This window comes from Dermacentor albipictus, unplaced genomic scaffold (assembly GCF_038994185.2).
Source record: "Dermacentor albipictus isolate Rhodes 1998 colony unplaced genomic scaffold, USDA_Dalb.pri_finalv2 scaffold_30, whole genome shotgun sequence".
In the NCBI taxonomy this organism is placed as follows: Eukaryota; Metazoa; Arthropoda; class Arachnida; order Ixodida; family Ixodidae; genus Dermacentor; species Dermacentor albipictus.
In genome coordinates this window covers 2,520,797-2,546,571 of record NW_027225584.1, presented here as the reverse complement: position 1 = coordinate 2,546,571, position 25,775 = coordinate 2,520,797, and the positions used below count along the sequence as shown (strand labels likewise).

Genomic DNA, 25,775 nt, shown 5'->3' with positions numbered 1-25,775 from the left:
CGTCTGCTGCTGCTGCTGCTGCTGCTGCTAAACGAGCTGCCAGAGCAGAGGCCCAGCGCCGTCGCCGTCAGAATCCGGAGGTGCGTGCCGCCGAAGCAGAAGCTTACCGTCGCCGCCGTCGAGATGATCCAGGAGTACGCGTCGCCGAAGCAGAGGCTAAGCGCCGCCGCCGAGAAGACCCTGCCGTTCGCGCCGCTGAAGCGGAGGCTCATCGCCGCCGTCGAGAGCAACCAGCAGTAAGCGAGGCTGAAGCAGAAGCTCATCGCCGCCGCCGAGAAGACCCTGCCGTTCGCACCGCCGAAGCGGTGGCTCATCGCCGCCGTCGAGAGCAACCAGCAGTAAGCGAGGCTGAAGCAGAAGCTTATCGCCGTCGCAGAGAAGACTCTACCGTTCGCGCGGCCGAGGCCGAGGCCAAACGCAAACAAAGGCTCGCATTTGCTGCGCTCAAATTTCGCATTAGGAAGTAACGTAATCGTCGGTAATTTTTTTTTTCAGAGAAAGTGCCTATTACAAGCGAAAGAACGCGGAAACAGCATGTGCCGTATTAACAGCTAGAGCAAATGGGTGTCCACACATTCTCATTCTCCCTCACACCATTTTCATTGATGGGATGCTCCTTTTCACGTTTACAGTCTGTTGGCCACAATGCTTTAGTTTTACGTCGAATAAGAATCACAAGGGCTCGTCTTCTGTTAGGATCACTCGCAGACGAAAACTCCCTTCACTGCTACGGCGTCTATTCCGGTTTAAGTCGCGCGTAATGTGTTTACATTGTAGCATCGAAAAGGCTATTCAACTGTGATTGGAGAGCACTGAACAAGTGCGGCCGTGTTCTATGCAAAGTTCTAAGTCGTCATTACACATACAACACAAACGCTACCTTCTCTAATAGGAACGCAAGTATTACCGGCAATTGATGAAAAATAACGAAACGAAAGTTTTTTACAACGTGCACTCGCGCAAACACATATCGAAAATATTTGTCAATGAACAATACTCACGACCATGCAGTTGAGGGCGTAATACCCTTCACGGCTCCAGTACGATTGCGTTTCGCCGGGGCCGAGCTTCTTAGGGCGAACGATGGCTATCAGACTCCCGTCCACACATCCTAGAACTCCTGGAATTTTTCCACGGCTAAGAAAGCCTTCCTTGACGGCGGCTTTCTGTTGCGCCGTGGATGGGAATCTAACCCATCCTTTTTCCTTGCCCACAACCGTAATGGCCTTGGCGACGGCTGTAATGATCCGGCTGACCGAAGGCTACGACAGTGCAATCGCTTCTCCATTCCCGACGCACTGTTGAAAGCTCCCGGTGGCAAAAAACCGCAACGCGCACAGCACTTTCATCGTAGTGTCGACACCACGCAATCTTTGAGGTCCGAGATGTCCTTCCAGCTCATCGCAAAGACGTCGCACTATGTCTTTGGAGAGCCTAAACTGCCTTCGAAACTCTTGTTCGGCCATGCCGAACGCGTCGCGTCGTTGCCTCTCGTCGTTATCTTTCGGCACTCGCCAGCAGCACAACCAAGGGAGCCGCCATTGCCGTCTCTGTCTCGTCTCGTCTAGGTGCCGGCTCGTCAGCTGGCGCGAGATTAGCCGGCAGCCGCGTTGCCCTAGCAACCCTCGACATCATGCTCGCCCCCGCGCGCGACTCTCAAACGAACCACTTCTCCGCGGTTCCACTCCTAGCAGGGAACTGGTTCCTTTCCAGATGATTGGCAACCTGTGTGACGTCATCAAAATTTGCCGTCCCGCCCACCAGGGATGACGACATCGAAGCGCCGACCAATGGCAACAGCCACAAGGAACCGGTTCCCAAAGGAACCACTACAGAATAAGGCCCCAGTTTGCCGTTCGAGAAACCGAACGCTTCGACAGTGCTATGCTCGAACTCAGCTCGTTTCCGCTACTACTCAAACAGAAGAAGGATGTCCAGTCTGGTTGGTGCTAACAATTTAAGCTCTGGATCTCCTCACCACATAGTCTGCCCGGCCAAGAACGTTATCTGCCACGTGTGCAAGAATTGGAACGTTACGGTATAGTTTGCCGTTCGAGGAACGGAACGCGTCGGCAGTCCCCTGCTCGAGCTGCACTTGTTTCCGATACTACTGAAACAAAAGCAGGAAATTCACTCTCATCCGTACTAACATTTCAAGCAGCGGATCACCTCACCACATAAGCTGTCTAGCCAAGCACGTTACCTGCCGCGCGTGCAAAAAATTGAAACATTATGTTACAGTTTGGCGTTCGAAGAACCGAAGGCATGGACGGTCCCTTGCTCGAGATAAGCTCGTTTCCGCTACTACTGAAACAGAAGAGGAAGTTCACTCTTGTCCATACTAACAATTAAAGCACAGGATAACCTCACCACATGGGCTGTCCGGTCAAGCACGTTACCTGACGCGCTTGAAAGGAAGTGGGAGATTACGTTAGAGTTTGCCATTCGAGGAACCGAACGCATCGACAGTCCCCTGCTTGAGCAGAGCTCGTTTCCGCTGCCACTGAAACAGAAGCAGAAAGTTCAGTATCGTCCTTGGTAACAATTTAAGCACCGGATCACCTCACCGCAATCGCTGTCCGGCCATGCACCTTACCTTCCGCGCGTGCGAAAGTGGAAGATTAAGTTAAAGTTTGTCATTCCAGGAAGGAAACCGATCGACAGCGCCCTGCTCGAGCTTAGCTTGTTTACGCTACTACTGAAAGACAAGCGCGAAATTCAATCTCGTCCGTGCTAACAATTGAAGTTTCCGATCTCCTCACTACATAGGCAGTCCGACCAAGCACGTCACCTGCCGCGTGTGCAAGAAAGTGGAACATTACGTTGCAGTTTGCCGTTCCAAGAACCGAACGCCTCGACAGCCCCCTGCTCGAGCTCAGATTGTTTCCGCTACTACTGAAACAGAAGCAGAGAGTTCAGTTGCGTCAATCCTAACATTTTAAGCAGCGGATCACCTCACCACATAAGCTGTCCGGCTAAGCACGTTACCTACCGCGCGTGGATAAGAGTGGGAGATTACGCTAGAGTTTGAATTTTTAGGAACCGAACACATCGAATGTCCCCTGTTCGAGCTCAGCTTGTTTCTGCTACTTCTGTAACAGAAGCAGAAAGTTCAGTCTCGTCCGTGCTTGCCGGGTCATGAATAAAGCCCGCGAAATATGACAAAAAAAACACATGACGAAGCACTTGCGCACTTGTATCGTGCTGTTCTCAAGCGTGCGTTCGGTGATCATGGTCGGCTCCCATCGAATGACGGCGAAAGTGCATGCTGCTGGCCGAGCGCTATATACCTATGAGATAAAGAACACCCTGCCACTTCCTCTTCGCCAGTCACGATGCAGCCGACCTTTTTCACCGAACGCACGCTTGAGAGCAGACCAATACCAATGCGCAAATGCTCCGTCATGTGTCTTTTTTATACTGTGTGCTCTTTCTTTGCATTACGAAAAAATGGACTGCATGAGGCGTATCGTAAACAACTTGATGGGTGGTTTCTGATGACGCTCTACAAATCTGCGTATCGTACGTGGGGTCCTCAACCAATAATTTAAAAGTTGGGTAATTTAAGCTTAATAAATTAGTGAGTCATGGGGAAAACAAAAAAAAATTGTCTGAGTTGCTATAGGCTATTGCGAATAGTATGGTTTCGGTTCAATTCTCTTCCGATTCGCCTTTCATATTTAAGTACTTCGCTCAAATTATGTGGGACCCCTGTATATTCGGCATGCGGCCAATCTAAAGTACAAGCTACTCCGTAGTGGTCTCTGTTTTCACCTTACGAGGTTCTGATGTTGTGCTCGGCGCACAGATACTTGGGAGTGCTAATATTGTCACGTGGTGGTGACGTTGAATAACACAGTAGCAATACTGTGAACGACAAATCTAACCTTTATTGGGCGAACCTGTGCCCACAAAACAGGCTACACTTATAGCACAACGATAGCGGCGAACACGCTCGGCGATCGTCGAAAAAACTGATCAGCGGGTCAAGCGCGTCGGCTTTTATAGATCAGTCGTCGAATGTTCCAAATTAACTGATGGGACCCGCGTGTCTTCCACAAAGTTCTACACCATTCGTGTCACGCGATGAAATCTGATAACACAAGGTTCGGCGACAACAGACACGCGGATAGAAGCGTCGATAACTTTCCAGAAACGTCAGATACATGCAGGCGCGTCCCTCGCTCTGCGATTACAGTTGTTAAGCGGCGAAACGTGGTTGCCCGATAAAGATAAGTACACGTGTCATTACCCCCCTCATAAAAAGCATCGACCCGATGCTGCAAACAAACGAAAGTAACAAAGAAAAGCACTCGTAGCAAAGAAAACAACAAACTAAGGAAGTTCATCAGCGTCCGTAAAATGGTTTAAGGCGCACCACGTGGACCACTTCAGATCGTGCGCGGCGCCGCTGTGAGTGCGAAATGCCGTCTGGCACGACCTCATAGCCTAGTGCGCCAATACGTCGGATGACCTTGTAGGGTCCGAAATAGCGTCGCAGCAGCTTCTCACTGAGTCCTCGCCGGCGTATCGGGGTCCATACCCAAACACGGTCGCCGGGCTGGTACTCGACGAAACGTCGTCGGAGGTTGTAGTGTCGGCTGTCGGTACGCTGCTGGGTCTTGATCCGTAGGCGGGCGAGCTGTCGGGCTTCTTCGGCGCGTTGGAGATAGGTAGCGACGTCAAGATTCTCCTCGTCAGTGACGTGTGGAAGCATGGCGTCGAGCGTCGTCGTCGGGTTCCTGCCGTAAACCAACTTGAATGGCGTGATCTGTGTTGTTTCTTGTACCGCCGTGTTGTAGGCGAAGGTGACATACGGCAGGACCGCGTCCCACGTCTTGTGCTCGACGTCGACGTACATTGCTAGCATGTCGGCGAGGGTCTTGTTCAGGCGCTCCGTGAGACCATTCGTCTGCGGATGGTAGGCAGTTGTCCTCCTGTGGCTCGTCTGGCTGTACTGCAGAATGGCTTGGGTGAGCTCTGCTGTAAAAGCCGTTCCTCTGTCGGTGATGAGGACTTCTGGGTCACCATGTCGCAGCAGGATGTTCTCGACGAAAAATTTCGCCACTTCGGCTGCGCTGCCTTTCGGTAGAGCTTTGGTTTCAGCAAAGCGGGTGAGATAGTCCGTCGCCACGATGATCCACTTATTCCTGGATGTTGACATCGGAAACGGCCCCAACACATCCATCCCAATCTGCTGGAATGGTCGACGAGGAGGTTCGATCGGCTCTAGTAATCATGCTGGCCTTGTCGGTGGTGTCTTGCATCGTTGACAGTCTCTGCATGTCTTGACGTAACGGGCGACGTGGGCGGTCAGACGCGGCCAGTAATACTTTTCCTGTATCCTCGACAGCGTCCGGGAGAATCCGAGGTGCCCAGTGGCTGGATCGTCGTGTAGGGCGTGCAATATTTCTGGACGGAGCGCTGACGGCACCACGACAAGTCATCGAATACAGGCATCGGGTAGTAATAACAGGTCTTTCCAACTGTACCATGCTTGAAGACCTATATGGGAAAGAGCTAACGAACAAGCACCTAGACAGAGTAGAATTGCTGCCTGCAGCACAAATTCTTTGTCTCAAGAGCTCAGAACCTCGTACCAAGATGCTATGCCAGCTAGCGTATGAGATGCAAAGACGACTACTCCTCCCTTCAGAAACACAACCTCGGGAGTACCTGAACTTGAAACACAACAGGCCCATACCGTGGAATATGGGGGTAAACAATTAGGCCAGGAGACTATATGCAACTGCCAAAACCACAGGGGAGGTTGCTAATCATGAAGATGCAAGCAAACATAGGGCACATATAGTACACTGATCTGGCAATAGCAGTGTAACAGTAGTATGAGACTACATAAAACTAAACCCCATATAAGTGAGTACCATTCCAGGTCATCCTACTCCTAGAAAAGCTGAACTGAAAGCAACCAAAGCAGCACTTATAGAGCAGATTACACCCTGCACAACACCCTGCATGGATTCACCAGAAACTGTCTGGGCCTGCACATCACACAAGATTGTCAGGAAAATCAGGAGATTGACACGCAACTTGCAAGCACATGGCCAGAAATTAAATTACAGGATACATAGCCATGTAAATACTCCAGGACACAAGCGGGCTTATAAGCCTGACATAATAACTGAAAACTAGAGTTTGTGTGTATTCATTATTACCTAATTGCAACAGATAGACAACAGACAAGAACGAAGCGCTCTGTGTGTTCACTTCGTTCCTGTCCATTGCATTTCTATTGCACTATAGTTAATGAATTCATAAGGCTGCACAGGAGAAGAATGATACCTCTGCCCAAGGGCCCGACCTCACATCCAAATCCACATGTGTGCACACACATGCACACAAATGTTGCAAGAGTGCATAGCATGAAGCAGTATCAAAAGGATGACACTAGATATGGATGAGGACTAACTTTCAGCTGAGGTTCATTTGTAAAAATGTGGCGAGTTATACAAATTACCAGAAAAAAGAAAGGACGACGAGCAAAACGAGAACAAGGTGAAAGCAGGAGCCAACGTCTCGACTAGTGGACTTGTCTTCTCCAAGGTCCACGTTTGGAAACGTTGGCTCCTACTTTCACCTTGTTCTCATGTTGCTCATCGTCTTGAATTTCCATCTCCTGCCTTCCCCGAGTTTTCCCCAGAAAAAGAAAGACATCTTTGAAAGATAGATAAAAATTGTTGCTTCATGCAGCCAAACATAAATAAAAATGCTACAGAAAGAAAACAGAGAAAAATTCCAAGTGCAGGAAAAAATCATTACAATTGCCAATCCTGCATGCCAGCACCTTTCAAGAAACACTGTTGTTATTCCAATAGACAGACTGATAGCTTTCTTATGCAAGCACATTCTTCTAGTTCCATGCCATTGGGAAAAAAATGAGTTTCCTGGAAGGTAGCCACTTGCACACTTGGTGATCACCATGTTTTTTTTCCCTGGACTTGTATATCTATATGTATTTTCTCCCTTTCCTGCTTTTATGTTTGGTTTCATCAAGCACTAGTCTTTATCAGGTTTTATTGTTGTACTACTTTGTGGTAACCTTTATAGATCATTGCATTCTCCCAATAAACCTTCTAATTAGAAGTTAGCATAACCTGTTCTTACTGCTTCACACTGTACGTTCTTGCTACATTGGCCAAATAAAGGATTTTATAAGGTCTCATGAGGGCCAATAAAGTGACTTGTTGCAGTCTAAAAAAAACAAATAGCCTGGCTGCAAATGGCACCAGAGAACACATAGGACAAACAAGAAAACCGAGATGATCTAACAATCAAAAGTCTAATGTACACACCGAGTTAATGCTCGCTGACAACCAATAGACTGAACATACAGAAAAAGGAGAAGCGAAAATTCATGTGCATTTCCTGACAGGAAATCCATCCATTTCTAACAGAGGCCGTGCTGACAAGATTAACCCAGCATTTTTAGATCTACAGCTTCCGTAATTTCTCTATGGAGCCGATCTGCACAGAATGCTAGCTTCTTCCTCTACAATGCACGCTCAGATGTGGACAATGCATTGTAGCGGAAGCTAGCATTCTGTGCAGATCGGCTGCCTAGAGAAATTATGGCAGCTGTAGATGCAAAGACACTGGGAGAATGTTGTGTCAGCATGGTCGCTGTTACACTTTCAGAGATGGATGCGTTTCCTGTTGGGATCTGTATGGACACCCATCAGATCTTGCTTCTGCTTTTTGTGTATATTTGATTTGTTGCTTGTCGAACAGCATTTACTCGGCATGTTCAATGAACTTTCATTTGTTAATACACCTCATGATTGTCTTGCTCTCTAGCAGAAAGGGGTTCATTCTTTTTACAGTGAAGCTGTGTATGCCTAGGCGAAACACTCGTGGTCCGATCCCAAAAACCCTAGTGTAGGGGTATGAGCCATTGTTTAAGGGGGTGTGAGCCATTGCATTCGTCTTCCATGATGGACGGAGACATATCGTGTTGGGTAGACATAGAAATGCTTATGCATTTCAAACATACATTTATCTGCGTATTATTGCAGGGAAGGGACACAGAGAGGGATGGGGTTAAGACAAGATCATGATGTCATTATTATCTCGCAGCGAAGGTGTGGTGGGCCATTGGCTAGGCCGATAGTGACGTCGTTTCTCTCTAGCAGCAGAGTGCGCGTGCAGCAGTCTCTCTCCGACTTCCCAAGAGGTTCGAAAATGTGTCCCTGTATTTAAATAAATGAAATGTGCAGCCCCTGTGTGTCACTTCGTAACTACAGTGCATAACTGAGTCATAAACATTATGATTAACGCATTACAAAACACAAGTGCGTAACATAATCCAGAAAGACTTTGATGGAGCCGCTGGATTAACACAATGAACCACTCATTGCACTTTCCATGATGGTGATCTTGCAAAGTGCAATGTGTGGCATTCCAAACAAACAATGTGATAAAGCCAAGCCAAACATGTGCATAACCTCATTAAGAAACACAGACATAACCAATAAAATAGAAAGACTTGAATAAACCATTGGAATTAACTCAGTGATAAACACCGGGGCCGCACATTTCAGCTTCGCAGGTTTATCGTCTGTACAGGGTGCATGGGCAGTAACTTTTTCTGTTATTGTTTGTTAAGTATTGTATAATGTTGTGCCAGTAAAACATGTTGGGCTAGTTGGTGCATTGTTTTGGTACTGCTTTTTTTCTTAATGTTATGCCCTTCTTCCTTTTGTAACAACATTTTTATTCCTCCTTGCATAATACTCCAACCTTGCAGCCTGCGAGGTATATAAATAAATAAGTACATAAGCACGTCATTCATTCATCTGCATACACCTCGCACCATTCCTTGCTCAACAAATGTCACTGTGTTGATGTCTCGCAGCATGCATCTACATTAACTGTCATTTGCGTTTCGGTATGGTTTGTGAACAGTGTAATGCATAAAGATTACATGACATTAAGGTTGTGACTTATGCGGTGCATAAGCAAACCTTGCAATAGATGACATGTTGGATTGTTGAAAGTAAGACAAATTGTATATATCGCAGTTACTTTAACCGCATTTAATTGACCACTTGACAAAAACTTCACTTCGCATAGATTCCAACACGTACACTGAATCTGCAGTTTTTTTTTGCTTATTAATGTAGTTGTTACTGCACGGCCACATTGTAGATTTGAAAAGAAAGTTAAATAAATTTGTTTGTTGCAACATAACAATATGTGTAGATCACTGCGATTGTAACACCAGAACTTGATACAAACATGCACACTATAGGATGCAAGCAAACGCTCAGGACAAACTCCAGAATGTTTGCATCCTGATACTTATGAAAGTGAGCGGTTTCATTCCATGGCTGTCAAAAGAGGGTGAGAGAAAACTTAATTGTGTTCGTGGAACAAAAACGCATTGATAAGCTTAGACATATAGTCATTGCTTAAAACTTTCGAAATGAATAATTATAGCTTGCTATGGACATTCAAGCAGCCTTTCAACAGCAAGAAAAGGAATCAGTTTTTCCAGCTCTGAACATTGAATTGCAGGAAATGCAAGCAGGCATAAAATTCTGCCAATATAATCTGTTTAGGAATACCAAATTCGAATAAACATTGAGACTTGCATTTGTACTTTCTCTGGCTGAGCAATCTAGTTTCAAATGACTCCCATAAGCATGTCGTAACAATGTTTATCTAATACAGGTTAATGCATGCCTAGCTTAAGAAATCTGGATGATTGCTATAAATTACAGTGAAGAAACTATAATATCTAATAACATTATTAATATAAGAATAATATTTATTTCCACAAAACAGGCTAACCGTGAGAGAAGTGCGAGGCTGAGCAGAAAGCTCTAAAATTCTACAAGTGCGAATGCCGCAGGCCTACGATCCTGCTTTATGAATAGCGCGTATTGATATGGTCTTCTTGTTAGAAGTTCCGAGTATACTGCCAGCGCGAGACACAGAACAACAAAGTGGACGAGAAGCGTGTCCTTTAGAATGATATGTTACAACGTACAGGTTTCCACAAAAGTGACGGTAACTGCTCGAAAAATTTGATGCGTCGGCTTTTGCGCCTTTAGAAATATTTAGAGAGGGTTCCCATATATATATTCGCAGCGCAAGCATGGCGATGGACGAACCAGGATAGCGCTAAGGTTGAATTTCACAACACAATTTTCATTCCACGTCGTAATCACACAGATCATTTGAGGCTTCGTTCAGTGGCACACGCGTGCTTTCGGGTTGGTGCTTCTTGTTGCGTTTGGCGTAAGAATATGGCTAGCAGCAGGCGCCACATATGCGCAATCACGGGCAATATACACGCATCATTTCTTCAGAAGCTGGCTCTGAGCTCGGGTAGCGCGAGGATCTTGTTGGGCTGACACGACGACTTCGTGGCAGCCGAATTCCGAATACTGCATATGCGGTGAGGGTAGCAATAGGAACTGGTCGATAGGTCATCTTGGAGATTGTTGTAGCGCAGGCAGAACGAAACGGTCATAGAAGGTAGATAAGACAACACACATCGCTGAACCACCTGCGAACAGCTGTTTACGTGCGCGATGTCGCACTGAACTACCGAAACCGCCATCGCGCACTCCAAGACAAATCTTAACTAACGTTTTTTAAATTAGTAAACGTACATATTATTTGCTTCTAATCAAAAAAAGTCAAGAATATTATACTGTAAACGTTTTATTCATTACAATAAAAGAATTATGCAGCGTGTGCAACGAAACCTGGCAGTAAGCAACCCTGGGCGTCGCACCAGTCGCATTGTTGAAATCGCAATAATGTGAAATGCGCCCTCTAAAAATCGCATTGCGACGTGTGCGACAGCACCGATTTTCGTCGTTGCAGTCGCAGCATGTGAAACAGCCTATACACCTACAAATGGCCTCTTTTTATCCACTACGCCTCCCTTTATGAGGCCCGATAGGCGTGTCCCAACATAGAGGCAGCCCCACAGATACCCATCCCCACACCCGAGCAGTGAGAGGTCATGCTGGCTAGTGCGGACCCTCGTTACCGGCAGCAAGTGGTGCACCGCCGCCGGAGACAGCAAGAGCCGCAGGAGCCATGGGCTCAGGCCGCCTCCCCGCCCAAGCAACAACACCTACTTCCCTGTTTCTGTTTTGTGTTTTTTGCAATAAGTGTTTTTCTCCTCCTCATTCTCCTTTAGGAAATCATACGTGGATAGGTTGCCAGTGCTGCAGCCAAACCATCACGTGCGTACGTGCTGTCTCAGTATTTGCGCTCAACAGCGTCTGGAAGACAACAAAGGAGAAGTTTGACTCGATTTGGCATTCGTTCGTTTGTCGCACTGAGCGATTGATTAAAATGTTTGTTTAAGCACGAAAGTAGCTACGCTTATTCAGGGTCTTTCTAAAACCGCATTGGATGTAACATTTGGCAGTTCAGGGATTTCCGTAACTTCCTGGTCTACTGTCGTCTCAGCCCGAAATAGTGACCGTCTACCTATTAGGTTTGATATCGTATGCCCTGTGATTTCCCTAGAGTCTCCGTCGCGGACTTTTGTCAATTACCAGAAATTTAAGAGTGTCTTGAAAACCGTCCTCAACTGCCTGATAACGCTACCCAATGACATCAAAGCCATGATGCTTTGCTGTGTATTAGAAAGTTCTTTGAAAAAGCCTCAATTTAATGTTGGCATAAGCAAACGTATTACCTCTCCTTGGTGGAATTCGAAGTGCACGTGGTATTAGAGACGACGAAAAGCCACGTGGAACAATTTACAGTCAGTGTCCGAGTAATTGGAGTGATGGTCAATTCGTAGCTGCTGCGTTCAAGAGAACAGTTTCGTATGTCAAATACGAGTATGACGAAAAACATCATGACTTCCTCTCTAAGCCTAGCAACAGAAAAGCTCTCAGATTCCTCCGATATACAAAACTCAAACCGACAGCAGCGAATACTGAGTCGATAATTCTTTCACCACGCGAGATATCTGATTTGTTGGATTTCATGGGAAAGGGCTTCGCGCAACGCTTAACATCATGTATGCCGAATGGGCCATTAGGGCTTACGATTGCAGATAACTTTCTGGAAGTCACATTGTCAGAGCTCTCTAACGTCCTTAGATCTCTGCCTGCCTCAGCTACAGGACCTGACGGCATTTACATTGCCATGCTGAAAATGTAGTCTGCAGTGTCTTCTGAAGGCCTTCTGAACACAGTGAATTACTCTCTGAAATATGCTTGGATTCCACCAGAATGGAAGGCAGCCAAAATTATTTCGCTGCTTAAAAAACAAGGAGCTGGCTATAATCTTGCCAATATTGGATCTATCTCTCTTACGTCAAATATGGTAAAACTAACTCAACGACTTTTATATGAGCATACGAAGGATCACATATCTGAAAATTTATTACTGAGCACAAGTCAAATAGGTTTCCGACCCGGCCTCTTCATTTTGTGTGCGCATGTAGATTTGGAAAGCTGCATCCTACTTGCTAAGCATAGAAGAGAATTAATACCTTAGTGACTCTTGACACAGCGAAAGCTTATGACAGAGTTCAGTAAACTCTACTGCTGTACAGATTACAATCCTACAATTTTCTGAGGTATATAACGGCATGAATTTTTGAATTTATAAGAAGCAGAAAATTTTATTGTTTTCAAAACGGCTCTTCTTCAAGAAAGTTCGATCAGACAAGAGCGGTGCCCCAGAGGGCTGTTCTGTCTTCCTTACTATTTAACCTATTGATGACTTCAGTGCCACTGCAACAGGATGTGAATCTCTATGTCTATGCAGACAACATCAATGCAAGAGACATCAATTCCCTTCACCTGTCTTTGGAAATGTACCTGTGCCCTCTACAGATGTAGCTTCACAATCTGCATCGACAACTAAACGTAAACAAAAGTGCAGTTTTTGTTTTTACGCTTTCCAGGCTGGTACAGTTATCATATGTATACGATCAGAGAAGCATTCAACAGGTAGAGTCGCTTAAGTACTTGCGTATCATATATGATGGAAAACTTAAATGGCGTTCTCTGATAGAAAATATTAAAACGAATGGGACACGAGCCATAGGTTTACTACGTAGAATCAGCAACCGGCGTTCTGGCATGCGAAGTGACACACTAATTATGATTTATCTTATGTATGTACGACTGATTCTAGAATTAGGCTGTGTTTTGTTCTCCGGAAATTCAAAATGTAAAATAAGACAACTTGTTCTTTTAGAAAGAAAAGCTCTTTTTTTAGGTCTTGCTAAATTCGTTGGTAATAATGTGTTTTACCAGGAAGCGCGGCTACCTACTCTTCACACGTGATTCCGCGTGCTTACGGTTCCAACCTACTTATGAACTTATGAATCTTCTCTACGAAGTGAACGATATGCATTTATTAGTGAGCCAAATTATTTTTTTCAGAACACATGGTCACGGTTGCATACCCTACAGGTTGCATTTGAGCGAGCACAATTAGCTCTTTTAAACGTTCGCCTCAGGGAAATCATTCCGCTTGATAGGTCTCCAGGGTCGCTGAAAGTTGAATTCGCCGGCATTTTTCGTCACAATGCGAAATTTCTGCCCCCAACATATTTTAATGACCATTTACAAGAATATTTGGCCCGTTTCTCAATAAATGTAATAGCTATTGATGCTTCTTCGTGTGAAGAGGAAGCAGGCGTGGGAATCTACTCACCATCCCTCGATTGGTCTTTGTCACTTCACTTACCACATTACCCATCAATTTTTCAGGCCGAACTTCTGGCAGTAGTTATTGCTTTGCGGAAAACCCCTTAATACTACAAAAGTTGTTACCGTCCCAGATCCTCTACCTGTATGCAGCGCACTTAATGAATCCAAAAAGCCTACAGCATTGCACACGCTTTATACATTAGCTCCACCTCATTTGTGTCTAGTTCGTTTACTATGGGTCCTAGGCCACCAATACATTCCTGTTAATGAAATAGCCGATTCCTTAGCACGAGCTTCTTTAACAGGTCCGGGGATATGTGTGCTGCCAGCAACTGCGCACATCACTGTAGCCAGAAATAGGCAGTTTTCTTTGGCCTAAGACAAAAAAGCCCTGTCATTAGCAAACTTTACACATTTAATGGACCTTAAATATTCTTGGAAGCGACAATGGTGTCCTAACCGGCAATTCGAAGTTTCATTTACAAGGCTGACCCGTTGCCGTATTCCAACACTTAATTTTTACTTGCACAGATGCGGTGTGGCAGTGTACCCCTTATGCTACCTCTACAATGAGCCGGAATCCAGAGATCATTTTTTATTACTGTGTCGGCGGTTTGGTACTCAACGAAAACGATGTCTAGAAATTCTGCTTCAAAATCTAGAATTGCCTTTAAGCAGTACTGTTATACCCTCCTTTGGAGCAAGGGTATTACGATACAGCCACAGTAAAGTTTGCCTAGCCATTTATAGTTTCGTATGTGACACAAAAAGACTGCCTTATTAATATTTCGGAGTTTCCACAATTAAATTATTTCTACTACAATTTAGAAAATTCAAAAAGTAAACGCACAAATTCGCAGAAAAATCTTAATGATATTAATAATCAAAATTGAACTTGCTCATGTTTAAGTATATCCTTTTTGTATACCAGTAACAAGTATTCATTAGTATTCCTATCAAGGCAAGGCTGACGATTATATTGATCACTACATTATCTCACTCATTACCCGTTTATTGCTCATCTTGGGTTATTCATTTATTTTCCTTTTTGTGTTAATTAAAAAGTAATTTATTTTATTTGTCATCATATAGTATTACCACCCTATTCGAGGCTGATCCCCGATAGTGGGTTTGCGCCAATAATTGAGGCTTCGTCATCGTCATAATCTTTTGCTAGGAACATTCATCAACATCCTTGGCCCTAGGCCGGTTGCTACTTGTAGCAGATTTCTAACGGTAAGCCTGACCTTATCTCTCTACGCGTACAAACTTCCCTAGAGCATATCGTAGTAATGCGCAATCCGCCGCTTTGGTGGAAGCTGATTATTGTTAACGTTCAGTAGTATAACGTATCAGACAGTAAGTCGGCTTTACGGTACAGCAGCTCCTCACGAAGCACTATTTATTGTGTGAAAGCATACTATTAAAATCGGAATTTATTTGAGGTTTGGCTACTCGGGATCTCCCAAGCGCGTATTTCATGGCAGCTATACCACGAATGAGAAATAAAAGAAAATAGGCGCCTTTCCACTGCTGTGAAGATTGACAACCAGCCAAGCTGTTTAGCACACGACATAGACGTGACACAGAATTCAGACGAAAGCTATGAGGAAATTTTATTTCTGTTGAGTGATGACGGCGGTCATCCCGAAGACGCACACACACGCAAACACGCACATTTATTTGATCGGCGGGTCTTGGTCGGCGCCAAACACACATGTATTCAAAATCGGCGTCACGCGCACACACGATTTCTTGACGGCTGTCTGAGTCTGTGGCCTTAGTAGGAGGGCTTAGTCGGTGGACTTCATATGTGGCGTTTCCCGCCCGCTGCCACCGATGACATTCTCGTCTTTGTTGTCGTCGTCGCCCTTCCTAGGCTCACTGCTCTTCAAGAGTGCGCACTATGCGCGGTCTCGCCATGACGACGAGAGAAGTGAAATTCAGAATGGAGAGCGGTAGCTTGTTTTGTAGCTTTATTTATATGCATGCGCGGTAGGTACCGGTCACCGGTGTAGACACGCCACGCATGATGATGCCGCCGCCCCGGGAGATTGGAAGGAAACGAAGTGCGCATGAGCTTAGAACGATGGCAAAGGGAGGGCAGCGTGAGCGTAGCATGGCCAAAGTGGGTTGCATAGCGGTAAATGTTTGAGGTACAGTTTTTGTCTACCCGAGAGTCTAGTGATCCTGAAAATGGTACTTATTGTTAACCAATTTACTCAACGTGCATATGCAAGTGATACATATGACGTTTTGCGTAGGTTGGAGTGATTTTGCTTCAGTTTTGAGACCGGAGTTTTTGCTCGCACACCTGAAAATTTCACAGAAGGTTAGCCATAAACAGTTTCGCAGTAAGAATCTAAACTGAAACGCCCAGTATGATTCTCCGAAGCCGTACTCTTAAAAGGAACAGAATAATTCAAATCAGTTCTTGTCTATGCATTTCTCTTCCCAAAGGCACGTTGTTCCTTTTGGCCAGTTAAAGGGCATAATAAGCCCGGACGGCGCAAACTCAGGGAGGGTTTTACAAAGGTTTATGTAACACATCTCCTGACGCGACAGGCAGGAGTAGCCGCACATTGAGCGAGCAGCTCTAGGATGGCCGTGGTATTGCTGGGCACGAAGGTGGTCCCTTTAACCTGCGGAAGGAATGAAATCAGGCAGACTGAACAGTGCATAAACATTCAGTTCAAAGAGTACGACTGCTCACTGAAGGGGACCGCCTGTTTTCAATTTGCTCTGCACTGCCGTGAACGGGGGTGCGAAAGGGCGTTACAGATGCCTGGTTCTTCTTTAAGCATGCTGATCAACTAACAAGAGAGTCAGTGGAAGCTTTCGCAATCCAGAGATATGGCAACACCTGCGTCAGCCATACTGCAGCTGGACCCTGTTCGAAAGTGAAGATAGTCCCCTGATTAATTCCGGTGTCCTAACCCCATAAACCTTATCTTCCACGCATGTGCGCACGCATTCATTTTGGTAATTATTTTCCATTCATTTGTGTAATGAACTTTAGTTATAGGTAAGCGCATGTGTTTTCTTGTCACGTGTCTTCGTTTTTTTCTTTTTTTTGCGCTGTGCAAATACGTCGTGATGTCATGTTCTCCTAATCTTCCAAGCTTCTAAACTAGCGCTACTTTAGAAAACGTTTATCGTGGTTGACCACTGTAGTCATCAAAAGTTTTGACGCAGGTGAATTATAATTGCCAGCCATGCAGGGGGGAATACTTTCCTGAGAAGTATCACGTTGTATCTTAACAATAAGCCAGTACTATCGTAGAACAACAACACGGTAATGTAACGAAATGAACAAAAAAATTGCGCATTAAAACGCCCATTTTCTAATATACCTGAAGCAAATGTTTCGCGTAGCAGCAGCAAATTTGTCCGTTGCACTCCGGAGTATTTGGCGTAAAGAGACCCGGCGCGCGCGCCCTCGCGGACCCGCTCTACGCAACCTAATACACGTGGTAATCATCTCAAAGATCGCGCTGGCAACAGTAGGTATAGAGCGTGTCCTAATGGTTCGGGCTGCTGTGTTGGTGGCGACCGAGTTTCGATCTCACGGTGGGGTGCGCAATTCAATTCTCCCAAGTATGAGGTATTCGGCAAGGCAGCAGCAGCCGCACCCGGCCACTGTCAGGCATGTCCTGGAGGGCTCGAATCCGCTTCAGAACGAGAACCCCACTTTCTTTTCAACATCACACGTAGTGTTACCAGTGACATCATGCCACTAGGACTTTGGGACACTATTCGCACAAAGTCATTAGAGGACAATAAACGACAACGCAGATAACCAACAACTGCGAAGCTGCTAGGCGACGTGCAATTTGCAGCCACTGCCACGGCCGTGCTTTGGGCAAGCACTCATTGCAGCGATATAGCACCTATGTATTCGGATGTATAATGAAAGTTATGAGCCTAAATTCCTATACTTTAGTGTCAGCACATATGTGGGCCTCGACGTTGCACGTAACTGTTAGTTCAACGTGATGAAGTAAACTTGAATTTAACAAAATTTTGCATATGATTGTCATGCTCTTAATGCACTATGCCATGGCCCATAGACGAGATAGCAGACCCTACTAACTTAGCCTCCATGCGCCTGTATTTTCGTAAATATATGGCAGAAAGTTAATAATATTCAGCTACAGTAACTGATGCTGTTCCACGTCTTTTTTTTAAGCGAGAGGAAATTGTTAATTGGAATACTAATGAATTTTGCTGCAAGTTGGAGTCACATCTCTCTTGAAACTAGTGCTAGTCTCATAATTTCTATCACACAGGCGTACTCTTAAACATTAGCAAGAACAATGTACATTGCTCCTGAATGGTGTTAGAACTTGTATCAGTGGCATCATTTATTTCACTATTAAAGTATTTAGTGATTCTCGATATATACTGATGTTCATTCCCGTGTAAAATTACTTGGTTAAAATACCACGCATTACACTTAATGCGCTGCTCCTAACAATCATGACGTACTTACTCAAGCATCAGCACTATACCAAGTCTTTCTCCGGCAGTTGTGGGCAAAAAAAAATTATATATAGGTTGGAGGTAAAAGATGACCCGTGGACGATGCAATATGACCTCTATAATAGGAATTGCTACATGTTTAGCCATACTAGAGGCGTAATGTTGGGGATAATATGAAAATGCGAGAGGATAAGTTCGAAGGATTGAGGGCACGTAAAATGTCAGACCTGTCATTTTGCGGAGAATTCAAAACCGCGTAAACAATTCCCAGTGATTTTGGGCCAACTGACCAATCCTTCATGCTACGCTTTGGTGAATCTTATTGTACCGAAGGCACGATTTGATACAAAAATGAATTTTGCTTAGTTTAACATTTTCGGATGGTTCTCAGCAACACGAAAGAATGCAGTGCTAATAAATGTTACTACAACAACACGAAGACATTTCCCCGCAGGATGTGATGACGCATTTCTCCAAGGTAGTAATGGGTTCTGCATTTCCGTTAAAATGGTATGCTTTGTACCGTGTAGCACTTCAATTATCTAATAACATAAACCTACGCTTAAAAGTTTTAAAATTAAGTAGTTAGAACATGTTTAATAATCATATTTTTTGCCATACTCACGAACATTTTGATGTCTGCCACTGACGTCAACCTGGGACGGAAAAAATTATTCTGAATCTAATCGCCTAATTTTATTCATTTGTTGAAGCAACTCGCAAATGATGAGGGGCTCAGTATTCGTCTACTGAAATCATGAGGAAAAGATTTATGGCTAGTAACGGCACCACTTGCTATCTTTGCAATCGTCTGCCTAGCAGAAAGTTTAAAAGAATTATGGCATTAAGGGACTCTGGAATAATTTGAACCTACTGGGTTTCTTTACCGAGCACCTAAATCTAAGTACATGGGTGTTTCCGCATTTTTCCCCATCGAAATGCAGCGGCCGTGGTCGGGATATGATCCCGCGATGTCGTGCTTACCAACCCAAAGCACTATCCACTAAGGATCCACGGCGGGTAGCACAAGGCTTGTAGGAAGTAACGCACGCAGGATGCTACCTAACGCATGTATTTACTAGCTACTTGACAATTACTGTTCGACAGTGCGGCACACACGAGGACTTCGATCACGTGCGCCTTGGGTGCGGGGTCCAGTGCCCTCTACCAGCTTGAGCCTGTTTCCAGGAGGCTGCACCTTCTCACCAACCCTGCGATCACGTTGCTCTACCACAAGTGCAGGACGTGGTCTTGCCAAAAAGGTTCACGCTGCCCGGGCTGCCTACCTTGAGCTGACAGGCCGGCCTTGAGGCATGAATCAGAACATCGGGCAGCTGACAGCTGAACGTACGTTGGGCGCCTATATGCTTTTCTCATTTGTCTCAATTACCACTAGCGTCTATGCCCTGTATAGCAGCCAGGGCCTATCCTCTCTCAGTCTTTTAAAGGGGCGGCATTCACCAGCTTTGAGCCTTGCAAACACTGAAGCGTGGTGGGACGGCCACGTGGAGGCAGTCATCTCTGCAAACTATCAAGCGGCTGTATGGTGCAAAAACAATTGAAATTTAGCGGAAGCCCACGCACCTTTCCTCTCGAGGGAGCATCGCTTGAAGCCAAAGAGTCAAGGATCACGCACACATATGCATCTTCCTAAGAAGCACTGCGCCTGCTACGTAAACGATTAGGACACGTGATCTCGGTAAATTGAGCAATGTATAGAAGGCGCAACATCGCCGCTCTGGGAGCCCGCCGCACGCAAAAAGAGCGAATAAAAAATACCGGCCACAGGACTTCAACCGCCTGCCTTTAACCGTGGCAAGACATTTACTGCGTCAAAAACAATGGTTATAAAATAAATAAATAAAACGTGACGACGTTCCTTGGTTTATGTATGCAAGGAGGGAGGAAGTCGCTTTCGGATGCTAGTTGAGGCAAAAGGAGAGAGTCTTTACGTTGGCAGGGAAGATTACCTCCCAGCAGCATCATAAAACGACATCTCAATGGCTCGGATCTTATCTCTTAGTGAACCAATTTGAAAATTTCTTGCGGCAAGACGCTCCCTGAATGGCGCCCTGCAACCTTGACTATATAGCCAAAATATAGAGCAGGGCCTCTTTACAGGACCACTCAAGTTTTAGCATGACACGTAGTTAAGCGCCGTGCGTAAATTGATTGCTGACGCTCGTGTCTGCAAAGTATAAAGTAGCTGCGTAACGCGACAACAGCTGTTATAACAAAGACCTACGCCTTTCCCTTCAACGAAGTTCAGCGAGAAGAAAGGTCACACGCACTGTCTGCAACGTCAAAAACGATGGCACGAAACTTCAGTAGATCATACAACACAACACGTGCAACACCGTCACTAGAACTGCGCTTTGCTGCAAGAAAACGAACGGGGAAAAAAATGACACAAGAAAAAGAGGCGAGGTTCGTGACGTAAACGTGACGCACTCCCTTTGCTGCGGTATGGGAGAAGACAGGGAGAAGGTGCCTACGTTCGCAGTAGTTTGCTCGAATAGAGAACCAATTTAAAACATTCTTGCTGTACAATGGTCCTCAGACCATGCCATAAATCTAAAGGAGGAGGAGGAAATAACTTTATTGTGTGCCCTGCGAGTTGGTGGGGAAGGCCAAAGGCCCCGCCTAGGTGACGGCTAGGAGTTCGTGGGTCCTGGCGGCATCCTCGGCCCGCTGGACGGCCCATAGTTGATCCTCGAAAGCGGGGCTCAGCAGCTCGGCTTCCCAGCCGCCCTGCTGAGCCCGTGCTGAGCCCGTGCGCTGCTTCCGTGCGAAGGCTGCTGCTAGAGGCCGCGTTTTCTTTATTGTTATTTATCCCTCGGCATTCCCATAATATATGCTCCAGAGTGGCTCTGTATTCACATGTTTTGCATTTGTCCGTAGGATATACATCCGGATATATGATGTGCGAGAGCGCAGGATTCGGATACGTCCTAGTTTGTAACTGCCGCCATGCGACAGACTGCTTTTTCGTCAATTTTGCGTGAGGTCGCTGGAATATGCGCCTCTGTAACCTATAATGTTTCGTAATGTCATTATATGTTGTCAATATGTCCTCCCACTCCCACTCATTTACCGCACCGTCACGTCCGGAGTGTGTCGGGGCGTCACTTGCGACTGCGGCTCGGTCCCCAAGCCCTCGAGTCGCGTCGTGTGCCGCCTCGCTGTTGCCGTCCTCCACGGGGGTGTGAGCGGGTGGCCAGGTGATGTAAATCTTTCTTTTGTAATTTTGGCCTCCTGCAAGAAGAATGTGTAGTGCCTCCGGGGAGATTCGGCCGTTGGCAAAGTTTCTTATTGCCGTCTGAGAGTCGCTGACTATCACGGTTGCGTTAGTCTGAGCTACTGCGAGCGCTATGGATACTTATTCAGCTGTCTCGTTACTTGTGGTGCGTATCGTCGTGCACGTCTTGCACCGTTTCTCCCTATCGACTACGGCTGCCGTAAACCCCCGTCTGCGACTTTATCGAGCCGCGTCTACGAACACTGCGACCTTGTCGCTGCCGAATTTCTTCTGTATTTGCTTCGCTCTGTTCTCTCTTCTGTCCTTATTGTGTTCTGGGTGCACGTTCTTTGGTATGGGAGGTAGTACCAATCTTTCCTTCGTCTTTCTCGGGATGTCCACCTTGACGCCGTGCTGTGTGCGGTAACCTATGTCTACTTTCTCTAGGATGTGTCTGCCTGCTCTACTTAGAGAGGCGTTCATATTGTGCCGTACATTGTGCTTCAATGAGCTCGTCTATCGTGTTGTGTAAGCCTAATTGCAGCAACTTGTCCGTGCTGGTGCTGATCGGTAGTCCTATGGCTAGTTTGTATATTTTCCGAATGAGGCATTCTAGTTTGATCTTTTCCGCGACCTGCCATTTTAAGTACGGCGCCACGTATGCTATTCTACTTATTACGAAGGCCTGTATTAATGTGATCGTGTTTTCCTCTTTCATCTCGCTATGTTTATTTGTTATCCTTCTGATTAGCCTCATGATTTGCGCTACAGTTCCCTCCAGTCTTCTGAGGGTTTCTCCATTGTTGCCCTTGGCTTCAATGAGGAGTCCCAATACCCTGATCCTATCAACCTTGGGTATGAGTTTCCCATCGGCCGTCTTTAACTGTATCTCCTCTCTATGGGTGAGCTCTTCCCCGTAGTTGCCTGGTTTGCGACCTCTGCGAGTCGGTCTGTACAGCAACAACTCCGATTTCTCTGTCGAGCATGTTAACCCTGTCCCCTCTAGATATTTTTCGATTGTTTCGACCGCTGTTTGAAGCGCTTGTTCTATCTACCCGTCACTTCCGTTTCTCACCCATAGGGTGATATCGTCAGCGTATAAGGTGTGGTTTACACCCACCATTTCTTGTAGCTTGGCTGGCAGCCCGATTAGCGCCAAATTGAATAGCATCGGTGATAAGACCGAGCCCTGTGGCCTACCTGCGCTGCCTATCTCGATATCCTCCGAAACTAGGTCCGCTATTGTGATCTTTGCCTTTCTGCCCGTTAGACAATTGCGTACATAATCGTACGTGCATTTTCCCAGTCCTAGTTCGCCTACTCTACCTAGTATCGTTGCATGTGTTACGTTATCGAAGGCCTTTTTTAGGTCCAACCCGAGAATTGCCGTTGTCAATCTGCCCGAATCGTCTGTGATCTGATGTTTTAGTTGTAACAGAGCTTCCTGCGCTGAGAGCTTTCTCCTGAATCCTATCATCGTGGGCGGGAGCGCGTCGCAGTCTTCGAGGTAGGTGGTCATCCTAGCTAGGACCACGTGCTCCATGAGTTTCCCCACGCAAGAAGTGAGAGATATGGGTCTCAAGTTCTCAATTTGTAGTCGCTTGCCCGGATTAGGTATTGACGAGATTTGTGCCGTCTTCCATTGCTGCGGAATCTGCCCTGCCTCCCAGTATTCGTTAATATATTCGGTTAACTTAGCCATAGACTCATCGTCCAAGTGCCTTAGCGTTTTATTTGTTACACCGTGTAGTCCGGGTGCCGACTTGGTATTGAGTTTCTATAGGGCTGCCCTGACCTCTGACTCGCCGATTTTGCTGTCTAGTTCGTCATTTACCTGCCCTGTGTAGTCAGGGTGTATGACAGGCAGCGCTTGCGAGTTGTATCTTTTCTCGATTTCCTTGAGGCAGTCCTGCTCTGTCCCTGGGTACGTTGGTATTAGCCGATTTATATTTTGCCTATGTGCCGACTTTGTCCCGTCCGGGTCTAATAAATATCGAAGGATGTTCCACGTTTTTGCCAATCCTATCTGACTGTCCATGTTGTTGCATTTTTCTTCCCACTGTTGTTTGCATAGCTGCTGGGCGTTCTAGCTACTACTGTTCTATGTCGCTGTTCAATTTGGCTATCTTTCTACGAAGCGTCCGGTTGTGTTTTTGTTTTTTCCATCTCCGTTGCAACCCTACCTTAGCTTCCCACATGTGTAGAAGCTTAATTACTGTCTACGTTCTCTAAATGCGCCTCCAGCGGGACCGTTTTCGTAGCTGCCGCCACATCTCCCTTTAGTTTTTCAGTCCATTCCTCAATACCTTGTGTTGTGTCGTCGGCCTCCTCCCTTATTTTCCTGAATTTGTCACAGTCCACAACCTAAAGCCTCTGAAAAAAAACTGAAGTAACGCAATTCTTGCCACTGGGCAGGCACCTCCTCTCTCGTGCGTTTTCTAGATTGTAAATAAAGTTAGTTGAGGTGCGAAGTCCGTGGATAACGGCCCCTCACCGGAATAACGGCCTTGCGCAATTTTATCCTGTTAGGGCACACAGGGGCCGGGTGGTTCGGAGCGGTGTAGTGGGATAGGTTCGAGAGAAGCGAAATTGCGTAAAGGTAACGTAGAGTAGGACAATGAAATGTATGTAGAATGAAGGGGCGCAAATTTTTGTCGCGTCTTAAAGCGTAAGAATATGCGGTGAAAAATTAGTGCACTACATCTGCAGAGTTGGAGTGACGCCTCACACCGGCAAAAGCTGCTGAGAGCGAGTATGGCTATACTAATCCAGGTACAACCAAATTAGGAAGGCCCATTAAGCTTCAACAAATACATTCCCTCAACAGAACAGGAATTGGCTTGCGAGGTGCAGTATTTGGCCACTCCCTCCCTCATGACTTCTGCAATTAACCCATGGCCCTCAGTCCCCAGCAGCTGCGGAGCACCTGCCCAAGGCGGCGGTCACACCTGTAACGCAGCAGAGGATGCTACGAATCTCTCGACCCGGAAAGGCCGCCAGTGGAAACTGACCTTGGCAACGTTTAACGCCCGAACTCTGTCGAGGGAGGTTAGCTTAGCAGGACTACTGTTTGGTATAACGTCGGCCTTAGTGTGGTTAGAAGAAGTGGCTTATACAGTGCTGACAAATGGCCACGTCCTCTAATATAGAGGACTACCAGATAAGAAGAGTTCCAAGTAGGATTCTTAATCCATAAGGACATGGCGGAGAGCATTGACGACTTCTACAACATTAATGAGTGTGTAGCAATAGTCGTAATAAAGCGGAATAGGAGGTATAGAATAAAAGTAGTGCAAACGCACGCTCCAACCTCCAGTCACGATGATGAAGAGATAGAACATTTTTATCAAGACGTTGAATTGGCGATGAGAAAAGTGTAAACTCAGTATACTGTAGTAATGGCCGACTTCAATGCAAGAGGGAGGAAAAGCAGGCTGGTGAACAAGCAGTTGACTATAGGGCGTCAATTGTAGGAACGCTAGAGCATAGAAGCTGCAATAATTCGCAGAAAAAAATAAGTCGACAATAATGAACACCTTTTTCAGGAAGCGTAGCAACAGAAAGTGGACCTAGCAAAATCCTAATAATGAAACAAGAAATGAAATTGATTTCATACTTTCTGCTGATCCCAGCATAGGGCAGGATGTAGAAGTGATAGGTAGGGTAAAGCGCAGTTATCATAGGTTAGTGAGGTCAATTGAACAGGGAAAAGTAAAATTGGTCAAGAAGAAACAGACCAACCTAGACGTAATAAGGGCAAAAGCAGACAAATTCAGGCTGGTACTTGTAAAAGTATGCAGCCTCAACACAGAGTAAGGGAAATGGCATAGAGGTAATGAATGAAACGGTAACTAGGCTGGCTTCAAAGGAAGCAATTGAAGTGGGAGGCAAAGCATCAAGGCAATCAGTAGGCAAGCTCTCCCATGTAACAAAGGCTCGAATAAAGAAACAACAAAGAATGAAAGTGTCCAACTCAAAAGGTAAAATACAATTTGCGGAACTGTCAAAACAGGTCCACAAGGCGAACATATGGGATATTCGAAACTATAACGTGAGAAAGACTGAAGAAGCCGTAAAAGAATGGACGCAGCCTGAAACCAGTGAGAAGGAAACTTTGCATAGGACAAACAAAGATGTATGCACTGAAAGCTAAGCAGGGTAATATCATCAGCTATCTCGAAGGTGTAGTGAGTAGTGACCTGTAGAATATCCAGAGGAGTCAGGTTGCCTCCATTCGAAGCAGTAACGAACAGGATACAGAAACTCCTCCGATAACTAGCGACGAGGCGAGAAGGGCCTTCAATTCATGAAATGGGGAAGAGAGCCAGAAGAAGATGGAATAACAGCCGATTTAATCAAAGGTGGAGGAGACATAATGCTTGGAAAACTGGCGG

General features: G+C 45.9%; 1 protein-coding gene across 1 annotated transcript in view; it reads left to right on the top strand.

The window, feature by feature from the left end:
- Positions 1-14,828: 14,828 nt before the first annotated feature.
- The window catches only part of LOC135909819 (zinc finger protein 287-like), a 56,066-nt gene continuing 45,119 nt past the window's right edge, over positions 14,829-25,775 (top strand). The window contains exons 1-2 of the mRNA XM_065441871.1: positions 14,829-14,897; positions 19,251-19,490. The gene's annotated coding sequence lies outside the window, so the exon portion shown is untranslated. The remainder of the gene's footprint in view (positions 14,898-19,250; positions 19,491-25,775) is intronic.